General features: G+C 41.7%; 1 long non-coding RNA gene across 1 annotated transcript; it reads right to left on the reverse strand.

Moving 5' to 3' along the window:
• Positions 4,368–8,522, reverse strand: LOC108635640. The gene is made up of 3 exons (XR_001917897.1): positions 7,934–8,522; positions 6,000–6,148; positions 4,368–4,417 (listed from the first exon to the last, which is right to left on the reverse strand). It is a non-coding gene; the product is annotated as an uncharacterized LOC108635640 (long non-coding RNA).

Raw genomic sequence — 8,654 nt, forward strand, 5'->3', positions numbered from 1 at the left:
ATCAAGGTCTTTTCCAATGAGTCTGCTCTTCGCATCAGGTGGCCAAAATATTGGAGCTTCAGCTTCCACAAGAGTCCTTCCAATGAATAGTCAGGGTTGATTTCCTTTAGGATTGACTGGTTTGAACTCCTTGTTGGCCAAGAGACTCTCAAGAGTCTTCTCCAGCACCACAATTCAAAAGCATCAAAGTTTTAAGCACTCAGCCTTCTTTATGGTCCAACTCTCACATCTGTACACATCTACGGAAACTCAAACAAGGGGCTCTGTTTCAACCTGGGTGGGATGGGGAGAGAGATGGGAGGGGTTCAGGATGGAGGGGATAAATGTATACCTATGGCTGATTCCTGCTGAGGTTTGACAGAAAACAAAATTCTATAAAGCAATTATCCTTCAATAAAAAATTAATTAAAAAAAACACAGAGGGATGGTTGCCTGGGAGAAGAAGGCAAATGGGGGAGGAATATGAGAATAAAATAAATAATGAAAGATAAACAGATAAATGAGTAAATAGCAAGAAGAAACTTCTACAGATCACTGATGATAATGTCATGAACCCAGGAGTAAAGTCATCTCATGGGGGCCAATGATAGACAGATAGACAGACAGACAAGCAGAACTGCTATGACATGTGACAGAAAGAGAGGAAGAGAGGAGGCAGGCAATAGGAAAAAAGGAAAGTGAAAGAAGGAGGCAGGCTGACAAATCAAACTGAGTTGCCTTCAAAGAGCACATAATCCAATAAACAACAAGGTCCTACTGTATAGCACAGGGAACTATATTCAATATCCTGTGATAAACCACAAGGAGAAAGAATATGAACACACATACATACATACATATATATATATATAAAACTGAGTCACTATCCCGCTATCCCGTACAGCAGAAATTAACACAGCGCAAATCAACTATACTTCAATAAAACTTAAAAAAAGATTACACAGTCTAGAGGAAATTATTTGTGTGCCCAGAAAGATATAAATGCTGTAATCATGATACAAGCAGTGGAAGAAAGTGGTGTAAGGGTGTTGTGGAATCTGGAGTCGCATAACACCTCGGAAGACACTCAAGACAGTGGAGAACAGTTTGTTACACAGCGGGTCCAAGGGGAATCAGTTCCCAACAAGGACCCTGATGTTTCTGAGAGGCCCAGTTTTATACCCCCCACTATATGACTGGTTACATGTTAGCAACCTCTTTGTTGTATATGATTGAGTTTTACAACAAGTAGGTGCTAGGAGAACAAACAATTAAGGTTAAAGGGTGGGAACAATGATATACATCAAGCAGGGATGTCTCCATGGTTAATCTAACGGGGCAGCCTGACCTCAACTACAATCTCCGTTTGTCATCTGCAGGGAGGGAAGTCTCCAGGAGACCTGGTTTTCGCTAGCAACAGTTTCCTCACTCTTGGGCAGTGTTCAGGCCCAGTTCACATCCTGTCTTTAATACGGATGACAGGCTTCAAGATGGAGTTTCTCCTGCTTTCTCACACTCCCCCCAACAAGGGAAGGTGTGGTGCTGAATGGGAGCTGAATTTCTTCTCAGGAGTCTTAAACTGTAACAACTCGACTTGTCCCTTCATAGGCTCTATCAACATCTCCAGAAGCAGTGTCTGGCGGCTCAGATGGTAAACCGTCTGCCTGCAATGCAGGAGACCCAGGTTAGATCCCTGGGTTGGGAAGATCCCTGGAGAAGGAAATAGCAACTCACTCTAGTACTCTTGCCTGGAAAATTCCATGGACGGAGGAGCCTGGTAGGCTACAGTCCACTGGGGTCACAAAGAGTCAGACATGACTGAGCTACTTCACTTCACGTCACCACCACCACAAGCAGTATTCAAAGCAGAAGGCAGATAGTGCTAAATAGCATTAAACAAACAAACAAACAAAACCTGTTACTTTTTCTCTGCATCCCACCTCACACCCATTTCTGTTATCAGAAGCAACTACTGTCAACTCTCAGATATTTCTTCTGCTGGATATAGGCCTGTGTTTCAGAATAATGACTATACTGTTGCCTCTTAGATCACTAATTGTATTTTTTTTATTGTTAAAAAATTTAAAAATTTTTATTGACATACACTTGATTTACAACGTTATATTAGTTTCAGGCATATAGCAGTGCCTCAGTTATAAATATATATTCTTTTTCAGATTCTTTTCCCTTATAGGTTATTACAAAATACTGAGCATAGTCCCCTGTGCCATACGGTAGGTCCTTGTTGGTTAAGACACTAATTTTAAACATAACTTCTTGATTTATATTAAAAGACAAAATTCAACTGAGTAAATTTTAATGATCTTATTGGTTTTTTTCAATGATTCATGAATTGAACACTGTCCAAAGTAGTTAATAGTAAGAAGTTCGGAGGAGCTGTACAAGATGAAAGACTTAAAAAAAGAAAATTTAAAAAAAAGATGAAAAGACCTTTATAGGCAAAAGGGAGCAGGAACAAGGAAGCTGTACTAGGCCAAAAATCGGGTTGGTTGTAGTAAGGTTTCTTTCCTTTAGGGGAGGGCAGGGGTCCATCACGCAGATGACCTTACTAATGCTGATCAGGCAATTCCTGATTGACTGGTTTAAGATTCCAGTTCTGGGAGAGCCCAAACTGTAATTAAGTCTCAGTTTGGGGTCTAGCACAAGCCATTACATTTTAGGCATTTTGTCTTGTTTTTGACACTTAGCATCATGCTAAATGAGGTTGTTTTCTCCCTCACATCCCCTCATCCCCATGCCCATCATCCTCATGTGATTATATTTTAATATTCAATACTGTTTGAGCCAAGCCAAGTAGACTTCTATGATTATCTTTCTTACCATATATAACTTTTTATTTTCCTGGAGTCAGAAAGTACTCCATTTTTAAAATCTATTTTTTCTATTTTTAAATTATGAGGTGTTTCATACATAAAAGAGTATATTAAACTTGTATTCTTGGAGCATAATACTAATAATAAAAAGCTGAATATCCCCAACAAAAATTAAGAAACAGAACTTGACTTGTTCTATTAGCTATTCCCTGACCACTCCTCTCCAATCCCATCTCCTGCCTCTCTGGTCACACAAGTAACCAGTATCCTGAAGTTCAGTTTTCCTGTCCAGTATCACTCTGTTGTTTTATTTGGCTTTGCTGGGTCTTGACTGCTGTGCGCAGATTTTCTCTAGTGTGGCCCATGGACTTAGTTGCATGAGGCATGTGGAATCTTCCCAGACGAGGAATCAAACCTGTGTCCCCTGCATTGGCAGGCGGATTCTTAACCACTGGACCACCAGGAAAGTCCACAATTAGCTTTTAAAAATACTTTTTAAAAATTTCTTTTTCACTTATTTCTTATGTTTCCCCTCTCTTATTTCTTTGAATCTCAACTTCGTAATCTTTTTTCAAATTATTGAACAAGGCATCAGTTAGGAATATTTTAGTTAGGTATGTTTTCTGTTGCTGATTAAAGAAAACATGAATAATGGTGGCATAAATAAACAAGTGGAGTTTCATTTTGCTTTGTTTTGTACTGCATAGCAAGGAATCTGATTGGTAGGTGGCTGCTGGCATTAGTTCAGCTGCTTAGCCACCAAGAACCTTCTTGGGCTCTTCCTGCCTTCCTACTTGGCTGTCCTGAGTATGATGAATTTTTTTGAACTGATGACTAGCAACCTACTTCATGATCACAAGAAAGCTGTCACAGCTCCAGACAAGGAGCTTTCTTTCTATATACAAGGCAAGTTAAAAAGGGGAGGAGATATAACAAGCGAAGGATCCTCATTGCAGTCCCTTCTTTTTCAATCTCCAATGTGGATATGAGTAAGAGAGAAGGAGGCGAGAATGACTGTGGGATTACCACCAACAATGTATGTCACAGACAATGAGCTCATTTGTTTTCTATTTTTTTGTTTTCTTTATCCCTCCCTAATGCCTTTTGGATGAATCCTCACCCTGATCTTATTGCTCATCATTTCGTTTTGGCTGTAACTATTCTGCTACTCAATCCATGTATGGATTTCAACTATTAAATTTTTCATTCCCAATAGTTCCAACTGATTCTTCATCTTATTTGTTCTTACCTTAAGTTAACAATCAGTCAGTTCAGTTTAGTCATGTCTGACTCTTTGCCACCTCATGGACTGTAGCACTCCAGGCATCCCTGTCCATCACTAACTCCCAGAGCTTGCTCAAACTCATGTCCATTGAGTCAGTGGTGCCATCCAGCCATCTCATCCTCTGTCGTCCCCTTCTCCTCCTGCCTTCAATCTTTCCCAGCATCAGGGTCTTTTCCAGTGAGTCAGTTCTTCACATCAGGTGGCCAAAGTATTGGAGTTTCAGCTTCAGCAGCAGTCCTTCCAATGAATATTCAGGGATGATTTTCTTTAGAATTGACTGGTTTGACTTCGCAGTCCAAGGGACTGGATGAAGCACAAGCTGGAATCAAGATTGCAGGGAGAAATATCAATTACTCAGATATGCAAATGACATCACCCTTACGGCAAAAAGCAAAGAACTAAAAAGCCTCTTGATGAAGGTGAAAGAGGACAGTGAAAAAGTTAGCTTAAAACTCAGCATTCAATAAACTAAGATCATGGCATCTGGTCCTATTACTTCATGGCAAATAGATGGGGAAACAGTGAAAACAGTGACAGACTTTCCTTTTTTGGACTCCAAAATCACTACAGGTGGTGACTGCAGCCATGAAATTAAAAGACACTTGCTCCTTGAAAGAAAAGCTATGACCAACCTAGATAGCATATTAAAAAGCAGAGACCTTACTTTGCCAACAAAGATCCATCTAGTCAAAGCTATGCCTTTTCCAGTAGTCATGTATGGTTGTGAGAGTTAGACCATAAAGTTGAGCGCTGAAGAATTGATGCTTTTGAACTGTGTTGTTGGAGAAGACTCTTGAGAGTCCCTTGGACTGCAAGATCAAACCAGTCCATCCTAAAAGAAATCAGTCCTGAATATTCATTGGAAGGACTGATGCTGAAGCTGAAATTCCAATACTCTGGCCACCTGATGTGAAGAACTGACTCACTGGAAGAGACCCTGATGCTGGGAAAGATTGAAGGCAGGAGGAGAAAGGGACGACAGAGGATGAGATGGCTGGATGGCACCACTGACTCAATGGACATGAGTTTGAGCAAGCTCTGGGAGTTAGTGATGGACAGGGAGGCCTGGTGTGCTGCAGTCCCTGGGATGGCAAAGAGTCAGACATGACTGAGTGACTAAACTGAACTGAACTGAACTGCACTGCACTATTGAGGACACTGATCCTTTGCTTATAATGGTCACTGTCACATTTCTCCATGTATAGGTAAGCTTTCCCTTTGCAAAATAGTAACGCAAATAATCTGTGGAGCAATGCTCTGGCACCAGACAAACATCTTGTACTCAGCAACCTTTTACCTAGCATCCACTGAATCACTCATTGGAATCACTGAATCACTAATTGGAAACTGCAGTACATACTGTTCCAAAGGTTTCTTTATTTCAGTGGGTGTATTTTAAAAGCTTTTCCAGGTGTCTTTTTTTTTCATATGTCTGTTCTTTTTTACACATTGCTCTGTCCTTTCACAAAGATTTTGTTATTTTTTTTTTTGATGTTAAGCATAACAATTTTATGGGCTTCCCAGGTGGCACTAGTGTTAAAGAACCCGCCTGCCAATGCAGGTGACATGAGAGACATGGGTTCAATCCCTGAGTCGGGAAGATTCCCCTGGAGGAAAGCATGGTGACCCACTCCTGTATTCTTGCCATGGACAGAGTAGCTTGTCAGGCTACAGTCCATAAGGTCACAATGAGTCAGACATGACTAAAGCGACCTAGCATGCAGGCATGGATACCAGTTTTATAGACTCCAACTGTTCTATTACCAGTTTAAGGGAGGGCTTCTTTTTCTGTAGTGGTGATATGTCTATGGTAATATGCTGGAGACCCTGGCATATGGAAGCATCTCCAATTTAATGGTTTGGTGCTTCCTAAAGTTCTACAGGTTTCATTATTCTCATACCATGGGACTCTCCTTGGTCAGTTCCCTTTGTTGCTCTGATTACTCTCTTCATTTTTGGCACAAAAGGAATTCTTGACTGAAAACTCAGCATTTGCTGCAGTTTTTATTGATTTTGAATCACTCGATGTTAATTCCTTGATTTCAGGTTCCTGTAACAGGAGAATATTGGAATCAGAAACAAGTAATGAGGGCTAGAGTTTTATCACCCATGTAAGATCAGGAGAAATTCACTAGGTCTGTGGAAAGTTGAGGAACTGGAAATAAGGGCCCCTGCAAAACTCATGTGCCCGAAAGCCTTGGGAAGCAGCAAGGAAGTTTGCAACTACCTGGACCAACAGGTAGAAAAGAAAAAAAGGTGGGGATGGGTCTAAATTTACATTGCCTTCCTAATTCAGGAGGCACAGAAAACAACATCATGAATACCGTGTATACTTGTGCCTCATGTAAAAAAACAAAATTTCTATTTTGTTGAAGTACCCCTGTCCAATCATTTTACTCTCTCTTCCAGAGGCAGCTGCTCTCCTGAACCTTAGTGTTTATCATTCCGAAGCATACTTTTATTCTTTTATTGCGTATGTATGTATCCCTAAACAATATCCAACTTGTCTCTCTAGTCTGACTTTCATTCTCAGCGCTTCACCAAGACTGCTCGAAGTCACCAATGACTTAGACGCCGGCAAATATAAAGGATATTTCCAAGTCCTCATCTTGCCTGTCCTCACTGCAGCTCTCCAGAGTTACCTCCTCCGACACTCCTTCTGCTTGCTACTCCCTGGTTTTCCTCATCCCTTCAAACCACCCTCATCTCATTCCTTTGCTCTTCCTCCTTTGCCCTCCCTCAAGATGTTGGCATGTTCTGTGGCTCCGGGATGGTTCTTCTGATCTCCATCTATACTCTCTCTCTAGATTATATTTAGTCCCAGGACTCTGAATATATCTACCTAAAATGACTGCCAAATCTCTATCTCTGGCCTGGATCTCTCCCTGAGTTCCTAACTTGCCTATCCAACTGCTCACTGACACCTCCACTCTGAGGTCTTCATATCTCAGACTCAACATGACTACAGCAAAACTTTTTACCTAACTCCCCAAACTGTTTCCTTTATAACTCCACTTCCCTACTTTAGGTAATGGTCCACCGCCTACCCAGCTACTCTAGCCAGAAACCAGCAGTCAATCACGATTATCCTTTCCCCTTCACCGGCACATCCAACCTGTCCACCTAGAGGTAAACCAAGGCAGACTCAAGTTATCAGAAACTGATTTGCAATTTGAGAAACACATGCTGTAGCAAGATACAACCAAGTCCACTGAGGGTTTGGGTGAGTTGTATTAATGGGCCAGGAGAACAAAGAGTAGAAAGACTGGCCAGAGTCCCAAAGTATTAAGTTCATTGGCTTGACAATGGAGAGTAATTTTTGGTGGATGTTCCCTTGATCAGGAAGTGTTTTTTTCTGTAAGCCAGGCAATTATGGGAAATTAGTCTCTAAGTTCCATTCTGTGGAGGGTGGATGTGTGAGATTCTCCATTTCATATCCTCCTGTTTCATTTAAGACTGAAATCTTTTCACAAATCTCATCAGCAAAATCCATTCACTCCACCTCTCCAATAAGGTACACCTTTAATCCATTCTCTTGGCAACATTTCCAGTATTACAACCACAAGCTAGGCCCGCATAATCTCTTGCCTACTAAATGGTCACCTCATTTCCAGTCTTGCAACCTTCAAATTAGTTCTCCAAACAGAGCAAGCCCAATAAACAAAATTAAATGTAACTCAGATCATGTCACTCCTCTGCTCAAAATTCTTCAGTGATTTCTCATGAGGATAAAAGTCAAAACTATTAGTATGGGATCAGTTCAGTTCAGTCGCTCAGTCGTGTCCGACTCTCTGCGACCCAAGATGCTAAATTGACCTCACTCTTTCCCACTCACCTATTGCCTTCCAGCCACGCTCTCTTCTTTCTTCAAGACTGTTGATTTTGACATTCCTTCTTATTCTCTAGACTCAGGTTATAACTTCAAAGATTTCTCCCCTGGCCATTTTACCTAATGTAGGTTCCTCCATTTTTCTGTATTCCAGTTCTGTTTCCCTCAGAGCACTTACCACACTTCGTTACTTACTTGTAATTTACTTCTTTTTGTTCCCTGTTTGCGTTAGAAATGTTAGGTCGAGGGCAAGAACTATGGGTCCTGTTCACAATTACTATTTCCAGCGCTTAGCACGTGATAAGACACTCGATAAAACCTAGTGAACCAGGTCTTCCAGGCACTCCAAACGTAGTCCCCCATTATTAGAACTTAGCAATAATATCACAAGGGAGAATCGCGCGAAGAAGGCAAGTTTAACTTGTATGAGGTCACTAAGTAGGCAACTAATGGAGCTGAGGTTCGAACCCATGACTATAAGACCCCAGAACCCTCCCTCTCTCACATCACCCTGAGGTTTCTGAGTTTAAAGGACTCCAGCGGCGATGCCACCGGTTGAACTCAGGGAAAAAGAGACCTCCCAGAGGGCGGGTTCCCAAAGCTCCCAACAGGCCCTGCGTTCAGCGGTCTGGCCAGACGAGTGGGCGGTTCCAGACGCCGGAAGGCGTCCCGGAGACTACGTATCCCAAAAGGCTCCGCAGAACGCCGCTGATTGGCGGAAGGGAGA

This window comes from Capra hircus, chromosome 3, assembly GCF_001704415.2.
Source record: "Capra hircus breed San Clemente chromosome 3, ASM170441v1, whole genome shotgun sequence".
NCBI lineage: Eukaryota > Metazoa > Chordata > Mammalia > Artiodactyla > Bovidae > Capra > Capra hircus.